Genomic DNA, 16302 nt, shown 5'->3' with positions numbered 1-16302 from the left:
AGTTATACGTGTACTGAATTTGAGCACTACACGAATTGAGTTTGATATGATCAAACCTTATTCAATTATAAAGGAGTTTATAAATTTCCATTGACGGAATATGGTGAGAAAGGGTACAACTTCTAAAACCAGAGTGGAGAGTGCTGATGCCTAATATATGTGGAAGTGTACAAAAATAAGCAGGTGTCATAAATAGAACAATGGTTTTCGAATAAGTAGGACTTTGTATTATGTTGGGGATCGATGTAGAGTTTAGAGAGGGGGGGGTTCATAAATTCTTCTCCTTTGATGATAGTTTTTACAAAGAGTGCTAGAATCATGTTAGAGATTGTAGTTGTTCTTGTTCGAGTGTAAGTCCAGCAAATCACAAAAGTAAGTGTAGAAACGATCTGATGGAGTAGGGTGAAAACAGTAATAAAAGTAGGCAATAAAACAGTTGTTGTTTCTGAAAGTTCGAAGATAAAATCTTCTACGTCTCTCCTTCTCCTGTTTCTATAAGGTATCACTAAAAGACTTTGGTTTTTACAGTACACACTTGTACACACCCACTTCAGTAGGGCTTATCTTTTGCCTACTGAAACTCTTAGTAACTCAACACAAAAGTTAAATACAACAAGGTTCTGGAAAAGACTCATTTCCAGTTTTACAAACTCTTCTCCGAAATATAGTAAAGTTTTTTGCTTGAAGAGATGAAGAAGTAGCAGTACAAAATGATCTCCAAAGATCAGATGTATAATATGAAGCGTGTGCTGCTTTTCTGCAAGTTTGACCTTAGAAGATGATGATTGGTTCGCAGTTGCTCAATGTAGCATTGGATAGATAAAATGATCAGCGTTGTTCTCTAAATGGTTTTGATCCATATATATAGATAACTTGAATCAAACGTATATAATAAAAAATGACTCTTTTGATTTCTGATAGAAACATCTTTATTCCTTAAAAGGATCCTAAAAAAAGCTTTCAATACAATCAGTCTTGTCACTTACCAAAATGGGTAAAACGAATTAAATGACTTTGTACATCATTTAATGGTGCAATTAATACTTGGTACTAGGTAAAGTAACGGTAACATTTAAGATAGAGACGATTGAGTGAAGCGAGTCAAGAGATATTGCTTTGCATTATCTTCTGGTTGGTGTTATTCTTACTGGTTTTGATTCTCATCACCACAATAAAATAGGTCTAACCATTCCCCTTTGCGGTGATGCCAAAACCTGGAAGCTAGTAACAATGAATAATAAAGCAGATAACAACTAAAACTAGATGATTAATAAGTAAATAAATAGTTTGATCAGAGTTTGCAAAACAGAAAGAAATCCTATTCATATATTCCAATATCTCGGAACAGAGTTTCCTCATCCTGAGGATCCTGATTTCTGTGGGATGGTTCTGCTTGATTTTTCCAATCCTTCCTTCTTCTGATCTTTTCCCTTCTGCTTCCATCATGGCGTCTGTTTCCCCCCTTTTTGCATCAGCAATATGAACTCGAGTGAGTAAGAGATAGTCGTCCAGTAAGTGCAATAATGCCGTTATGCAGAAGTTCCAGAGTCGGTGTGTGACTCGAAACTTGTTCATTCAAGGCCTGAATCGATTGAGATTGCGACACAATTTGAGCATTAATCGTTTCGAGTCTGGAGTCCACAGTGTCAACTTTGGTAGAAACAGAATGAAGAGCTGCATCATGAGTATAGATCCTCCGAAGAACATCAGATTGGCCAAGTACGAGGTCAGCATGGCTTTTGAGTACATTTTTCGTGAATAGTTGAGTGCCAACCTCAATTTTTTCCAACATCTATGCGGTATTGTTGACATACTTCATGACTCGTTCTCGAAAATTGGTGGTGGCGTAGACTTCACCAGCATGGGCATGAGATAAATGCTTGACAGTCTCTGAGAGGCTGTCAACAGTCATTTTAAGATGGTCAATCTCAGATTCAAGATTGAATTGGTCTTCTTCACGGGATTGGCTACTTTCAAGAATTCGTTCTCTAATTTCAGCAATATGAGCAATGCGAGCAATTTGAGAGGGTGAGTCAGCAGGAATGACAACTAAAGCAGTAGATGAGATAGGAGCAGTAGAAGCAGTAACGATAGCAGTAGATGGTGCAGTAGAGAGTCCTTCATTAACAGTAGATTGCTCAACAACAACGGTTTCAACAGCAGCTTGTTCAATAAAAGCAGAAGGTTCAGGAAGTGCGTTTTCTTCAGATTGACCGACTTCCATGGCCTCCAACTGTTCAGCAGGGTTGAATCGGATCATTCAAGATCGCGACCATCTCCTCTTGATGTTCAGTGGAGAAGATCTCCAAATTTGGCAATGAGGGATATTGGGCAGCATGCGATTCTTCCTAGGGTTGATCTGCTTGATTGGACTATTGGTTGGAATAATATATCAGCTCAAATTGTGTCTGGTACCGTAGAATCATCTCGAGTGATAGATTGAATGACTTCATCTACTGAAGCCAGTTCACGAATAGATATGAGAGAAGAGGACTGAGTAGGCACCTTGGGAGATGCAGGAGTACTGGAAACCTTAGCTTCTATAGGAGCTATAGTTCTTTCCTCAACTGGCTTAATCTGATCAAGATCTGGAATAAAGCCTACTCAGTATGGTTCTGAATCTCGAAAATTCTGTTCTTGAGCTAGAAGTTGCTCATCCATTATTCTCAAACGGTCAGTCAGTATAAGGAACACGTTTTGATCTTGAGCAGCAGTGGGAATCAATGCATCAAAATTAGACTTAAGAGTCTTTAATACTGATTTCAGCTTCTGACATTTAAGCTGCTAAAAAATGAAGCTGCGACGTCTCATCGCTTCAATCACATTTTCTGTCTTTGCAAGTTCAAAGACCTTTCTCTCATATTTTACCATTCTTCCAAAAGTACCTAGTGTTTTGAAAAATGTGAGGGGATGAAATACCTGAACCTTGTGCCATTCATCAAAGAAATTCATTTCTTCATTGGCAGCATTTTCAATTCTTCTAAATGAAGATTAATACCAATAGAGACAGATGATTTGGCATTTTGATTCTTCAATAAGTTTCCCCTTGCCTTTTCCTGATGATGAGGCAGTCAACACGGGTCGAAAAGCATAATACCCGGTAGTTGATTCACGAATAACAACTCCAGACACGGGTCTGAAAGTTGAAGCAGTAGATATTGTTGGAACAGAACTAGCAGTTGGTTTTGAAACAGAGGTGGTTTGTGGTGAAGTAGGAATGGATTCAGGAAACACTTGTCTCAACAGAACAGTTTCCAACTCAGAGATGGCTGCTGTCTTCTCGATTCGAAGAACAATGCGAGCTTTCTTCTTGCTGGGAGTAGGTGGCAGAGATGGTTGAATAGGAGCAGCAGACTCCTCAGAAACTGTATTATCAGAATCAGTGGAGATAACCACTCTCTTTCTTTAAATTCTCTTCTGAGGTGCTAGAGCCTCATCTTGAGCATCTCCCACTTCCTTTTTCAAAGCAATAAACTCAGCCACGATTGGATTTGGTCTCAATGCAAGCACATTATCAGCATCTGCCATTGTGACATACTAGGCGTCCAAATCAGAAGTAAGAGCAAAACCAGCATCCTAAAGCATTTGACTGATCTGCACAGTGAAACCAGAACTCCTCCTAACTACCATTTCCTTCATTATTTTAAACAGAAAACAACTCCAATCCACTTATATCCAGAAGTGATGGCAACCATCACTTGAAATTTTTATTTTTTCAGCCGATCGAATGTTCCGGCTTTGACTAACAGCGCTTTGGCAACAATATCAGCAAGTACTTGAAATTACATCTTCAACAGCTTCTTGAAACAGGACGGAGACAGTTCTTCTCCAGAAGCTGAGAAAGTCAACAGAGCAGTAGACATTTCTTCCTTGGAAATTTCAGAAAGTTCATTGATTCCTGAAAAAGGATAAAGAAGGTTGATCCAAGCAAAGCAGCATCGATAGAGATAGATGCATCGTCCTGGGAATACATGACTTTCCCTTCTTCCACAGTAGCCTTAGCATAAAAATCCAGAAACGCAGTTTTTTATATCACAGCAGGTGCTTCCAAGAATTTTCTGAGTCCTGATTTCTCAATAGTTTGGAACATCTTGAGAATATTCTCATCCTTGATAGTAAGAACAGACGAAAAGTTAACTTGATAAGCATTCAAGGTGTAAGCTCCGGCCATTTCTGTAAGTAAAGAGGATTCGAAGAGAATATGAGTGCAAGAGAAAGCAGTAGTTTCGTAATCAGAATACTGGAAACGTAAAAATGAAAGAGATAAAAGAGGCGGTTAATATTAAAAAAAATGTACAGCCGTCAGTGAAACATAAGGACACGTGTCACTATGTTTGCGGTTGAGTATCTGAAAAGTTAAGCAGAGGGTGTCAGCAAAGCTAATGATTTTAAAAAGTTTGATTTTGAAAAGAGTGGGCTGTTCAATTGGTTACTGAAATAATCAGAAGAAGATTTATCGTTTTATGATAATGTCTGCTCGATGTAACAAGGTACTGAAATATTTTCAGCACTTTGATGAAACCAGTAGACACGTTGTTTTATCGAAAAGACAAACATTCTTTCTGTTACTGATAAAGCACAAAAATCTTAGTTTGACCAAGATATTGTTCCCCCTAAATCAATGCAACTAATAAATGCGAAGATACGATTTCTGAGGAAAAGATAGATGAATCTTGGTATTCGTGTAGTCAGATCGCCGTCTCTTCAGCTTCCTGAGACTCTATATAAATACTTGCAAATTCACAAACTAAGTCATTCAAAATTTTCATCAAATCAAAACAAATGATTAGTTCAAGCGATCTCTCGGAGTCTTCTCCAGAGTCAGAATCAGCAGAGGAATTTCAAAGACAACTTCTAGCCTCTCGTAAGCAGATGTTCGAAGACATCCTTTTTCAAGATATGAAGAGTGGGAAGAAAATCCTCAGTTTGTAATATGAAAAATCAGTTAGATTGTTCGTTTTTGTTAGGACTAAGCTCTGGGATAATCCCTTTCACAAACCATGACCGTGCAAAGCGAGGGGATCCCAGAAGTCCTTAGATAAGTTCCAGCTGAAGTACTTTGCAACATTAAAGTACTTCAAGCTGCTGATATCAACAAATGTAGTAGATAAACTCAATGTAATGCTTCTGGTTTTATGAACTGAAAAATCTCATTTTGACATGTTTTGTTTATCTACTGCTTTCATTGAATGAATGATAAATAATAAAAAAATGAGTAAGAAAAACTCAATATGTGTAAATCAGAAGAACGGTTCGGTTGACTTGAAACTCTTCAACTTATTCATCATTAAATGCAACCTGTCTATAAATAATATAACAACAAGTGTTAGGAAAACAATAATTCGATATGTCTGACTCAAGCAATTCGGATGCCTGTAGCAGCACTCATGTCTTGGTAACACAAAAGACAATTCCACATCTGGAAGCTTTGAAGAGACCATAGAGGAATATGTCTGGATAAAGGTCATGTCTGTATGGTTCAAAGTGCAGGAGCTGTAGAATGTGTATCAGAATGGTTTGACTTCTACTACTGCTCAAAGGGCAAGAGCAAGAAAGTACAAACGGGAGTTTGAGGTTGATCAAGTTTCTGAGCTTGCTACTGAAAGAGTTCTTCTTCAGATGATGCTCTGGAAGGAATGACATATGCTCGAGAATATTTCCAGCACAGAGTCCTTTAAAAACATTAGGAGTCATGATTTAAAAAACGGGATATCTGAGTGGAAAGATTCTGTAGGGTCTGAATTGTCTCGAGTAACCTGGTTTCGATTAATGAAATACCAGTAGTTATTGTAAATTGTCTTTTTATTCCTCTGCAAAGAGAACAAAGTTAGTACAGTAGCACAAAATTGATAAATTTAACCAGATGATAAGATCAATAAAATAAAGTTAAATCATTTAAACCCAATATATTTCGAAAGTAAAAAAACTTATTCTCAGGCAGAGGTTTTGTAAAGATGTCAGCTGCCTGTAAATCAATAGAAACATATTCTAGACAAATGTACTTCTTTTGCACATGATCTCTTATAAAATGATGTCTGATGTTGATTTGCTTTGTTCTGGAATGAAGTATTGGATTTTGTGTGATTGCATGGCACTGGTATTGTCACAAAAGATAGGTGATTCAGAGTCTTGAATTCCATAGTCTTTGAGTTGTTGTTGCATCTATAGTATTTGAGAGCAGCAACTTCCAGCAGCAAGGTATTCTGCTTCTGCAGTAGACGTAGCTATGGAAGTCTGCTTTTTACTAAACCAGGAGATCAGCCTATCACCAAGGAATTGACAAAATCCACTTGTGCTTTTCCTGTCTAGTTTGAAACCTACATAATCAGCATCTGAATATCCAATAAGATTGAATGATGAATCATTGGGATACCATAAGCCGACATTTTGAGTTCCCTTTAGTACTTCAGAAGACGTTTAGCAGCAATATAATGAGATTGCTTAAGTTTAGATTGAAATCTTGCACAAATGCAGACAGAAAATTGAATATCAGGTCTACTGGCAGTGAGATACAATAGAGAGCCAATAAGACCAGGATACTGAATTACCTCTACTGGAACTCCACTTTCATCCTTATCAAGCTTGGTAGATGAGCTCATTGGAGTGGAAGCAGCAGAGCATGCTTCCGTACCAAAATTTTTCAGTAGCTGCTTAGTATACTTGTCTTGATTTATGAAAATACAAGTATCAAGTTGTTTGATCTGCAATTCTAGGAAGAATGTTAATTCTCCCATCATGCTCATTTCGAATTGATCATGCATCAACTTAGCAAACTTTGCACATAGTTTGGGGTTAGTTGGCCAAAAAATAATGTCATCAACTTAGATCTGTATTAATAGAATATGTTTATTCTTGACTAAAATGAACAAAGTCTTTTCTACTGTTCCAATTGTAAAATCATGATTGACAAGGAATTGTGACTGAAAGGGGATCGATTAAGGTGCCTGAGTGTGCAACGGAAGTTTCAAAATTGTTTTTCAAGGAAAAAATCGAGCACCTCATGTACTAGTGTGTAGTATATACAAAAACACGAAATATGTCATACATAGGGTGTTTAGAATTTTTACCTATCAATCTCTTGAAATTGATGATGGCTCCAACTAAGGTGTAAACACCTTAGCTCTTGAATGGCAAGACAATCTTCAAACTCTCCTTGCTTCAAAATTAGGCCCACCACTTGCAAGCTAGAACCCCTCTTATTTTGCACTAGAAAAATAAGAGGATTTTTCAATGAGAAGTATTTTCTTTCCTCAACAATTGAAGAAGAAATTGAGAGAAAAATGGAGGAGAATGGTAATCAAAATTTCGGCCAAGGCTAGGTAATGTGAGAGAAGGATGAGTAGTCTTGGTTGTGTAAAAAGCTAAAACCACTTTTAGCCTGCCAAGCCTTGGAGATTGAAAAAATAATCTCCAACCCTTCATCTCTCATGCATGCAATTTTATTTGGTTTTTAACAATTAAAACCAATGGACTTAATTTTATTATCTCAAAAAAATTTGAAACTAATTAAACATTACTTGAATTTACTCAAGCATACTAGTTAAATAATTATTCCAATTGGACTCTACAAGATCCAATGTTATTTAATTAATTCAACACTTGAACTAATTTAATTATTTGGACTCTTATAGGCTCGCTAGTGTTTAATCAATTCAACACTTGAATTAATTTAATTTAGTCCATAATAATGTTTATGAAAATCGCAATTTTCAAATACATTATTTATTTGGCCAACTTTTAATTTAGGAACACTTCCACAAATTAAAAGTTATATTTCCCTCATAGAAGTCATACTTATATTTTTCCTTGCGCTTATAAACTACTTTATAAGCCGTTCAACACTTTGAACTATTTTACTTCTCAACGGGATCTAGAAAGCTAGTACTTGTGTGGCCCTCAATGGTTCATTGATACAACTAGCCATGGGTTCACATCTCCATGTGATTCAGACTAAACATCTCCTTATACGAGCATACCCCAATTGCTCCGTTCTTAATTATCAACTCCTTGATAATAAGAACGTCAGAACTCAAGTCTGATAGTACCCAACCAATCATGTTAAACGCCTAGCAGGATCGCTTACATGATTCCCTAGGTATCAAATGATAGTGCCTGCAAGAACCATTCTATTATGGTTAGCGTACAGTATGGTCCCTTCAACTCATATATCCCGACAAATTCGACAACTATTGGTATATCGAGAGTTTTCGATGAATCGATACTATGTGTCATGTCGTAGTTGTATCGATGGTGTAATCTATGAAACTCCTTTCATAATTACCACCATACTCTGATCAGAGATTTCAAACTACATACACATGAGATCATATAGGATATCCATACCCGAAGGTAAGCGGTGAATCCCCGACTACAATGCATCGACTCCTATATGTTTCGACAAAACATCCAACCTTGCCACCTGATGACCCCATGGGAGTCGGTAAACAAGTCAAATCGCAATGCTAGCATATAGAGTCTCAATGTTGTCCCGGGTCATAAGGACTAATGGTGTACAACCATAAACTAGGACGTTTCCACTCGATAAGTGAGAACCACTTGGAAAGTCTTTTCTGATGGGTTGTTCAGTGCACTCTACAAGGAGCACCTATCTACATGTTCGGACATCACAATAAACCCTACCAATGAAACATGGTACTCACATCGCAGATACTAGTCTCGAACTCGAGCGGCCTATATCCTTCTTAGCGGCGGCTGAATCGACTATGAACTGTTTAAAATATACAGTATTCCAAATATGAGTTTCATGATACTCATCATATGAGCATCTCATATTTTTTCTACTATTTGTATATTCAAGGACTTTATCTATGCAACTAGCATGTGTATACAGATAAAGAAGTGCCAAAACTATAATTTCAAATATTATTAAAATCAAGATTGTTTATACATAGAGTTTAAACATGAACCCTCGGCCAACACTTGGCTCGACGGGCACCTACTCTAACAGTGACAGAGTATCATACCACGCTCTAGATGCCTGTTTTAAACCATACAGGGCTTTGTGTAATTTGAATACACGGTGTGGCGAAAAATGATCAATAAAACCTGGAGGTTGTTCTACTTAGATTTCTTCTTGTAGTAGACCATTTAGGAAAGCACTCTTCACATCCATTTGATAAACTTTGAAATTCGTAAAAGCAGCAAAAGCCAAAAATATTCTGATAGCTTCGAGCCTTGTTACTGGCACCTAGGTTTCATCATAGTCTATTCCTTCCTCTTGTCTACAACCTTGAGCCACCAGTCTTGCTTTATTTCTAATCACAGTGCCTTCTTCATTTAGTTTTTTTCTGAATACCCACCGGGTTCCAATGACAGCTTGGTGAGATGGTCTAGGTACTAGAAACCAAACTTCATTTCTTTTGAATTGATTCAGTTCTTCTTGCATAGCTTCAATCCAACTTGGATCCAGAAAAGCTTCCTCAATTTTCTTTGGTTCATCCTGAGAAATAAAAGCACCATGCATATATTCATTAATCATTTGCCTTCTGGTTATCAAATGTGCTATTGGATTTCCAATAACTAAAGATGGAGGATGATATTTTCTCCAAATAAAAGGGTTTAAATGAATTTCTTCCTGGTTTGATATATTTGGATTGATCTCAGCTGAACCAGTAGCATGTTCTGGAGTGTCAGCTACTGGTACTGGTATATCTGATGTCTGTACTTCTGGTTCCACTATTGGAATGTCAGGTTCTGGATTTTGAACGCCTTTGAGATTTGGTTCTGCATCATCTTCACTATCTAGTTCCAAATGAATCCTGTCTAACCTGTTACTCAAATTTGACATATTAGAAATTTCAGGAGCACTGTTGTCTTCATCGAAGACAACATGAACAGATTCTTCAACATTTAGAGTTCTATTATTGAAGATTCTGATAGCTTTCCTTACTGCAAAGTAACCAAGAAATAATCCAGCATCTGATTTTGAATCAAATGTAGATATATACTTTTTACCATTATTGAGCACAAAGCATTTGCAACCAAATACGTGAAAATAGGATACACTAGGCTTACTCCCTTTCCATATCTCATAAGGAGTCTGATTATGCCTTTTGTTGATCATGGTTATGTTTTGTGTATAACACGCGGTGTTGATTGCTTCTGCCCAGAAGCGTTGAGAGATGTCTGCATCTGCTAGCATTGTTATAGCAGCTTCTTTAAGAGTTCTGTTTCTCCTCTCAGCTACTCCATTCTATTGAGGCGTTCTGGCAGCTGAATACTCATGATGAATCCCCTGTTCATCTAAATAAATCTCAAGGATTTTGTTAGTAAACTCAGTACCTTGATTACTTCTGATTTTAATAATAGAATAGGATTTTTCATTTTGAATCTTTTTCAAAAGCTTGATCAGGAGGCTACTGGTTTGATCTTTTCCAGCAAGAAATATTATCCAAGTAAATCTAGAGAAATCATCAATAACAACAAGGGTGTATTTCATTCCCCCTAAGCCCATGATAGGGATTGGAACAAATAAGTCCATATGCAGCAATTCCAAACACCTTGAAGTTGATTTACTACCTTTGTTCTTGAAGCTGGATCTGATCTGTTTCCCAAGCTGACATGCAGAACAGACATGATTCTTAACGAAATTAATATCAGGCAAACCATCAACTATGTTCTGCTTCTTGAGATTATTGATTGACTTGAAATTCAGATGATTCAATCTTTTGTGCCAGAGCCAATGTTTATCACTAAGAGAGGCAACTAAACATGTAGGAGCATTAACATGATCTAAATTCCATGAAACTTTGTAGGTGTTGCCTTCTCTCTTTCCAGTTAATACAGTAGACTCTGCAGAATCTTTAACTGTGCAAATGTGCTTCTGAAAAGCTACAGAATAACCATTATCACACAGTTGACTAATGCTAATCAAATTATAACAGAGATTCTCAACCAGTAGTACATCATTAATAGTTATGTTACCATGGATAATCTTATCCTTACCCACGGTTTTACCTTTTGAGTTATCTGCAAAGGTTATCTTTGGTCCAGTACAATTCATTATTTCAGAAAGTAGATTCTTATGTCCGTCATGTGTCTGGAGCAACCACTGTCCAGATACCACGTGGAGCTGCTTATATTAGCTTTCTTCACATGTTCCTGAAAACACAAATTTTAGTATCTGGTATCCAATCTACTTGGGTCCAAGCCTTATTAGTCCTTAGGAACCCACATTTGTACATTTTTTGGTGATTTTTTGCTTCGGGTATCCATAGAGGTGTGTGCAGCAGAGGGTCTGTTATTTCTAACAGTATACATATTAGAATGTTGTTCTTCCCTTATGTTTTGTTGTATCTCTTCTGAACAGGTTTAGAATTATAGTACTGATAGTTTTTAACCTTCATAGACGGTTGTCCTCCTGAGTTGAATCTTCTACTGGATTCAGCACTCTGGTGAACTCTCCCCTTAGGTTCAACATAGCCCAGACCATAATGCTTCCTTCTGTTCATCTGATTTACATTCTTTTCAACTTGAACAGTTGGTACTTCAGGTTCATATACTACACTGGATTTGACAAAATGAATGAATTTATCTTTGCCTTTATCCAGTTCTGGCTTGGTACTGGTTTCAGAAGTGCTTTCATTATTGCTGAATCCGAGAGCACTCATATCTCCGGATTGGTTCTGCAATTCTTGCATCTTTCTAATGAAACAAAAGACTTATTCCAAGCATTTACCAGAACAGACAGCTTCTAATTTTCAGACCTCATTGTCTGGTAATCTGCATTCACTCTTTCATTCTCAGTTTTTAACTTACTCATCTGCACTTTCAAATCATTGCAGCTGTTCTCTTGCAAGCAAGTGAACTTACGGACTTGATCTTTTAATTTTAGATTTTCAATCTTAACTTCCTCTAATGATTGAGAAAGTCTCGAGTACTCTCCTATCATGTCATGCAATGCTTTAATTAAATCAGTTCGTGTAAATTCGTCAGATTCAAAGTCAAATACCTCTGTAGATGTCGAGGTTGATTCAATGTCTGCCATTAAACATTTGATCTCTTCTGCATCGCTATCAGTAGAATGACTTTCTGAGTCAGAAGATTCAGAACTAGAGTCTGCCCATTTTGATTTGCTTTCTTCAGCAATCATCGTCTTGCGGTCTCTTCTGGTCTTCTTGTCATTTCTTTTGTAATCTCTTTTCTTCTGGTCAGCTTTATTTGGCTTTGGGAAGTCAGCAATGAAGTGCCCGACTTTTCCACAATTTAAACATGCCATGTCACCAGATGGTGAATCCTTCTTGAAGTTTCGATTGGGACTTTGGTAGGCACGATGATTCTTTTTCATGAATCTGGAGAACTTCTTTACATACAAAGACATTGCATCACTGTTGATCTGTTCAGTAGTCTTTTCAGATGTGCTATCAATGATGACAGCAGGTAAAGCTTGTGGAACAACTACAGCAGCAGTAGAAGAAGTAGTAGCAGTAGTAGTGGCAGCAAGAGCCTTGGGAGGTAGGTTTGATGAGGGCTCTTCTCCGCTTCTCACTTCCAGTTCAAACTCATAGGTTTTTAAATCATCAAACAAGTCATGCAGTTCTAACTTTTTCAAATCTTTAGATACTCTCATAGCCATAGTTTTTACGTCTCATTCTCTGGGTAAGGCTCTCATTACTTTGAGCGCTATCTCTCGGTTGCCGTTCTCTTTACCCATAGTTGTTATCTCATTGACTAAGCTACTGAAACGTTCATCAAACTCATTTAGAGTTTCACCAGCCTTTATTTTTAGATTTTCAAACTTCTACATTGCTATTGATAGTTTATTTTCCTTTGTCTGCTCATTTCCTTCACATATCTGAATGAGCTTTTCCCAGATTTCTTTCCCAGTAGAACACATCTTGATTTTGCTGAAGGTGTTCTTATCAAGAGTTGTATAAAGAATGTCCTTTGCGACATTATCAATATTGGCTTTCTTCTTATCTTCGCCAGTCCATTCTTTTCTTGGTTTTTCAACCATTTGCGGTGCACCGTTAGTAACAACAATAGTTGTATTTGGCTTTAAGATCTTTAAATGGGCCGTCTGTGATGACATACCACATGTCATCATCTTGGGCTGCAAGATGAGCTTGCATCCGGATCTTCCAGTCATCAAAATCTTCTTTCGAGAATATGGGAACCTTGCTAAAATGTGCCATAACTGTTGCAAATTTTCAGAACAAGAGAAATCTGCTCTGATACCACTTGTTGGGGATCCATGTAGAGTTTATAGGGATGGTCAATAAACTATTCTCATTTGATGATAGGTGCTAGAATCCTGTTAGAGATTGTAGTTGTTCTTGTTCGAGTGTAAGTCCAGCAGATCACAAAAGTAAGTGTGGAAACGATCCGATGGAGTAGGTTGAAAACAGTAATAACAGTAGGCAATAAAACAGTAGTTGTTTCTGGAAGTTCGAAGATAAAATCTTCTACGTCTCCCCTTCTTCTGTTTCCAGAAGGTATCACTAAAAGACTTTGGTTTTTACAGTACACACTTGTACACACCCACTTCAGTAGGGCTTATCTTTTGCCTACTGAAACTCTTAGTAACTCAACACAAAAGTTAAATACAACAAGGTTCTAGAAAAGACTCATTTCCAGTTTTACAAATCTTCTCCGAAATATAGTAAAAGTGTTTTGCTTGAAGAGATGAAGAAATAGCAGTACAAAATGATCTCCAAAGATCAGATGTATAATATGAAGCGTGTACTGCTTTTCTGCAAGTTCGAGGTTAGAAGATGATGATTTGGTTCGCGGTTGCTAAATGTAGCGTTGGATAGATAAAATGATCAGCGTTGTTATCTAAATAGTTTTGATCAATATATATAGATAACTTGAATCCAGCATCTATAAAAGATATTTAAGTCATAATTTAATTGGCTACAAGAGTTTGAAAGGAAATTGTTTATGATTTATTTAAGTCTTTGAGCCTCCTAATTGTCCCAAGTATATATGAACAACTCATAACTAGAGTTGATGATATTTAAAGAGTAGATTTAAATGAGTAGATATTTGTGGGCTTAAATACAAGAAATTCTTCTTGACACCTCTTAAAATCTTTTTGTAGGAATTATGAGCTTTCTTTATTGATATAGAATGTTGTTACTTGTGATTTTTGTCATCTTTATTGAGTTTTCTTAAAATGATGTTGAAGTACCAAAGTAAATAATTTGTTGTTGTCTTATCAATATTTCAAAACTAGTCTTGATTTGCATGAGAAACTTTTTTAAAAAAAAAAAGAGGAGCATTGTTATTGACTTGGGCAAAAACTTGTGTGAGACGGTCTCACGGATCATATTTGTGAGACGGATCTCTTATTTGGGTAATCCATGAAAAGGTATTACTTTTTATGCTAAGGCTGTGTTTGATACGTAGGATGTAATTAATAATTGAATGATAATATAAGGGATAACATAGTTGAGAACGTGGACAATTAGTACGACGTATTAAATTTCAGTCCTGTTTGGTAGTATTTATTCGTTCGGGATAAGCACAACTCATTATTTAAGTTCCCTATTTTATCCTTGTCACTGTACGTATTCAGGATAAGGTTTCTTCTTTTGTACCCAATGTGCAGATCTCTGTCACTATTCTTTCACTCAACGCTTGTCCTTGGCATTCCTTGCATCCCACAGTTGAGGTAAAACCGAAGTAGATCTGTGAAGTAAAGGTATGGATATGGGTTACAAATAAATCTTACGGCACTTTTTTTATATGTTCACGATGTGGTGTAAATTCGAAGAACGAAATCTTTATATTTCGCCTGTTTGTTCATTAATTTTGATTCTTTACTTTTGAGTGAAAGATACCTTTGCAGGTTTGTCGACCGTTGCTTAGTCGTTGTACACCATACAAGGTTATTTTGGAGGAGAATATAAATCCATCAACGGCGCAGTCAGTTCGGACGTCTATGGCATGCTGATTTATTTCGATCTTCGAGCACTTTTTTTTTGCGTGCGCTTTCAGGGTCGGAGTAGATTACTTGTTTGTAGATTGTGATACTTGTTCACTTTTTTAACTCCAGCCATTTTTTTATTTTGAATGAATTTTTTTGTTCGCACATTTTTAGTATAAAAATTAAGTACATATTCTCTTAAATGCAGAAGAAAACATACGTCGTGTTCGTGGGAAGGAAGCCCGGAGTGTACGACCACTGGGCTGAGGCGAACGCACAAGTTTATTGTTTTCCTGGTGCTTGTTACCAAGGTTACGGAAGTAGAGCAGCTGCCGACGAAGCCTTTAATTGCTCGGTCGAAAAACCATTTGAGGTTCCAAATTTTAATGATTCTAGTTGCTCAACTTCTACTACAGCTGAAAATTGTGCGCAGACAAAAAGTGTCGATAAGAAATTAGTTGAGCTATTGAAGGAAATGTCTGATTTAGTTCGTGAGCAGCGCGACGTAGGTATGAAAATGGAGAAGTTGTCTGATGAGATTGGAAAGCTGTTGGAGGATTTGGAAATTAATGATGTGCCGTAGATAATTCTTGATACTAAACTTCATTCGTATGTTATAAATTATTGTGTCAATGTTCATGTTAGTCTTCGATTGCCCTGTTGTGTACAAAAGTGTGAATTAACATATATGTGAAACTGTTGCCTGCTGCACCTTCTTCTCTGTGTGTCGAAGAACCACAACTCATTGTGTCACACATGTTTAAATTTGGTCCAGGTATGTTAATTTCCTTCGCCGTACATTAAATTTAAAACTTTATCAAGCTTCTGTTTAACTCGAATTTGTTGTGTAAAATATTTGATGGAACCTTGTATTGTAATTACAGGTTGGTAAACAGTAACTCAACTTCTTTTGCAATGACTTTTCTTGGTACGTCATTTCCGGAGATAAAATTTTATGTTGATAAAAGTGTGTGCTTCTCTTTAGTACTATTGTTTCAAAAATGTAATTATGGGTACTTTTTTTAGTTTAGTTAAGTGTAGAATTTGTATTTACTATTACCATGTTGTAGTGTATTTATTTGTGGTACAAATTTTGTTTTAAAATATTTGGTAGGTGTTGACCTACTACAGATTCCCATCATCACAATATCTAGCAACTGCAAGTCATTGAATAGAGGTAGTTGGAGAAGTTAAGTCATTAAGTTCTTGTTGTTATATATATGAAGAATGTTTGTTATGATACTACGTACTCTCCACAGTATACGGTGCTTCTTTATGTGGTGCACAATGTCTTTACGTTGTCAAAATGCCTCTGAAGAAACTGTGACCAGCAAGTATCAGGTACCTGTGATTGATCTCATATCTGATGATGAAAAATGTAAGTGTAGTGATAATGAAGTAGCTGGTAGTGA

The 16302-nt window shown here is 36.7% G+C and overlaps 1 long non-coding RNA gene across 1 annotated transcript; it reads left to right on the top strand.

Moving 5' to 3' along the window:
* Window positions 1-14795: 14795 nt before the first annotated feature.
* Window positions 14796-15534, top strand: LOC140829820 (uncharacterized). Its single transcript, XR_012117547.1, has 2 exons — window positions 14796-14889; window positions 15099-15534. It is a non-coding gene; the product is annotated as an uncharacterized lncRNA (long non-coding RNA).
* The last annotated feature ends 768 nt before the right edge of the window (window positions 15535-16302 follow it).

Source organism: Primulina eburnea, chromosome 4 (genome assembly GCF_022965805.1).
Source record: "Primulina eburnea isolate SZY01 chromosome 4, ASM2296580v1, whole genome shotgun sequence".
NCBI lineage: Eukaryota > Viridiplantae > Streptophyta > Magnoliopsida > Lamiales > Gesneriaceae > Primulina > Primulina eburnea.
The sequence above is the reverse complement of the archived record's forward strand: the minus strand, read 5'-3'. Positions and strand labels throughout refer to the sequence as shown.